Below are 3,042 nucleotides of genomic sequence, written 5' to 3'. Positions count from 1 at the left end.
CCCTGATTTCCAAAGGAAATGCAAAATTTACTTTCATCAGAGAACATAACTTTGGACCACTCAGCAACAGTCCAGTCCTTTTTGTCTTTAGCCCAGGCAAGACGCTTCTGACGCGGTCTGTTGGTCTCTTTCATTTTAGAGGTATAGATGTCAAAAAACAAAAAACAAAAAAACAAAAAAAAAACAATTGTCATAAGTCATTCAGCACCATTTCATTCCAAATTCCAAACTGACGTTCCTAGGTGTTCCTTAGCTGCATCAGATGTGTTTAGGATCTGAGTTTGTCACCCCAGCTGTAGATGTTGGTTCTGCTGTTTAGAGCTGGTCTGTTCCTTTTGACTAGTCTCTTTCTGCAAGTTGGTTGTAAATGAGAGTTCAATTGTATGCTTGAACTTTAAAGTTTTTCTTTTGTGAGCATTCATGCGCAGGTTTCTCATACTGGGGTTCTGTATTTAATTCTGGCTTAATCTATTTTAATTTTGGCTTTATCACTGTATCGGTGGTGATTGCCAAGGCAGAAAAACAAACAAAAAATTACACTGAGATTATGAATGTCCAGTGTATCTGAAACAGTCGCCCATTTGAGAGACACTGTTGTAGATATTGATGTATGCAGAAAGGTTGTACAGTGTTACATGTATTTGTCCTTTGCATTCTTGACAGGAACATTGCATACAGGATAATACCCGGAAAATGGACAGAAAAACAGGCCTTGATTTACAGGTTGCTGTCTATCTTTCTGTCTGTCTATCTATCTGTCAGTCTGTCTATGAAATTGTGCTTATTCCTCCCTTTCATTATATTTAAGGGTTTTCCAGGACAGCCATATGGAAATGACTGTGGCATATTCATGTTGATGGTAAGGTGTACAATATGTTGGTGGTTAATAATATATTCATTTTGCCCTAAGACTAACTTGTCTTTCATTTATAGTCTGCATTGTATATTGTGCTGGATGCTCCATTTGACTGCACAATTGTAAGTAATATTATAGTTTTCAGTAACTTAGAGACAGTATAACTTACAAAGGGCATAAACTTTTGTGTTTTGAGCAGCTGGACATGGCAGAGTTGAGGAAATGGTGGTGCATCATGTTAATGGAGAACTTCGGACTGGATCGGTAAAGAATTGTTTGTTTTTTTGGGTTTTGAATACTTAAATCTTTCATGAATAAGGAACTATGCAATATTCAATCTTTAATCTCTATTTTCCAGACATGGAAAACTGTTTGCCCATTATGCAGAAGAGTCCAAAGCCTTGAGAGGTGATTAGCAGCCTGTATTTAGGTTGCAAAAGAGGAAGTTTGAAAAAAATTCTTGGGTAAAAGCATATACTTTGAAATCATGAGGTTAAAAATGGCATTTTATCATATACTAGCTAAACTTGTGCTGTATTTTTTCCACTAACAGGAAAAGCCTTTCACATACAGGTAACTCGTACCTTTTTCTTTGTTCCAGCTCCTCAGAAAAAGTATGTTACTTTTTAAAAAGGTAGTACTAAAGATAACTGGTTCACATTCAATCTTCATATGTTTTTTAGGAAGATGAAACGAATGATTTCACCCCTGAGTCTGCACCAGAGAAGCAGGTGGCTCCACGAAAAGTAGGTTTTATTAGAGGGGTTGCAGCCATTGTTGTTCAGCATATTTTTAATTATCCTCTTTTGCATTGTTTTTTCTTAGGTGCGTATCATGACGAATCTGAAGATTGCCAGTCAGTGGTGCTTGGAGAACTCCGGTGATCTTCTTGGCTCAGTTCAGCTTCCTCGTATACTGTGCATGGAGGATGAAGAAGCCATTGAGGCCTTGGACCAGTACTGCAGTGCAGAGCATATAGAGGACGATCTTGTAGAGCCACTGATGTTTGTCTTTACATTTATGCAGGACATGCATACATTTGTAGAGAATGTGGTGGACAACATCCACCTCACAGCAATCTTTTGTCGCACACAAGATAAAACAAACAAACAAACAAAAAAAATGGTCCATTTCATTTTTTCATGGAATGTTTTTCTATATATTTTCTATATAATATATTTTATCTTATTTTTTACAATGCTAAGTATAATCATTTACAAAACTCAACCACCAACTGCGGTGTTTTTTTTTTTTCTTTTTTTTTTTTCCTGGTGTATTTGGAAGTATATTAACATTGAATATTAACATTGAATGTGACCGTAGCAGTAGCAATGTGACTGACTTGTTAAGCTATGATTTAATTCATTATAAAGTTAATTTTGACATCTTTAAAGGTGATTTTTCTTAATATTTTGATTGTTTTTGCATCCTCAGATTCCAGATTTCGAGTTATGCATAAATCTCTCTCTCTCTCTCTCTCTCTCTCTCTATATACATATTATACTGAACTTGAGCAGCAATATATATAAACTTTTTTTTAATGTTTTAAAAGTTTCTTATGCTCATGAAGGCTATATTTATTTGATCAAAAAGTTTTCTATTTTAATACTTTCAACTACACTTCAAAGGTTTAGTATCTTAAAAAAGTAATCTTAAAAAAGAAAATATTTAATATGAAAAATTTATATTTGTATTCAGGGTATGTGCTCATTTGTTAAAATGTGTTAGTAAAGACATTTTTTAGACGTTTTTTTAAGAATTTAATATGAATAAATTCTGTTCTTTTTTATTTTTCACAGAATTTGTAGAATACATTTATAACAGGCTATAAAAAGAATTAAGTTGTTTCCAACATTGATGATTAATCAGAATATTAGAATGATTTCTGACAGATCATGTGATGAGTATGATGGAGTATGAAATTTCAACTTTGCATGACAAATAAATACATTTTTTTCAAAATATATTACAATACAAAACTTATTTTGAATTGCAATATTTCACAATACTGTATTTTTGGCATCTGTACTTTTCATAAAATAAATTCAGCCTTGATAAGCATAAAAATTAAAATCAAATAAATTAAAATCTTACTGATCACAAACTTTTGAGAGGTAGTGTATATATGCGCGGCAGAGTGCATCTCGTCTTAGTACACATGCGCGACTGAGAGTGCACCTTGTCTT

At 33.5% G+C, this 3,042-nt stretch overlaps 1 long non-coding RNA gene across 1 annotated transcript; it reads left to right on the top strand.

Moving 5' to 3' along the window:
* On the top strand, positions 1 to 2,058 carry LOC125254739. Its single transcript, XR_007181724.1, has 3 exons — positions 1 to 723; positions 809 to 1,120; positions 1,215 to 2,058. It is a non-coding gene; the product is annotated as an uncharacterized LOC125254739 (long non-coding RNA).
* The last annotated feature ends 984 nt before the right edge of the window (positions 2,059 to 3,042 follow it).

Source organism: Megalobrama amblycephala, linkage group LG19 (assembly GCF_018812025.1).
Source record: "Megalobrama amblycephala isolate DHTTF-2021 linkage group LG19, ASM1881202v1, whole genome shotgun sequence".
In the NCBI taxonomy this organism is placed as follows: Eukaryota; Metazoa; Chordata; class Actinopteri; order Cypriniformes; family Xenocyprididae; genus Megalobrama; species Megalobrama amblycephala.
The sequence above is the reverse complement of the archived record's forward strand: the minus strand, read 5'-3'. Positions and strand labels throughout refer to the sequence as shown.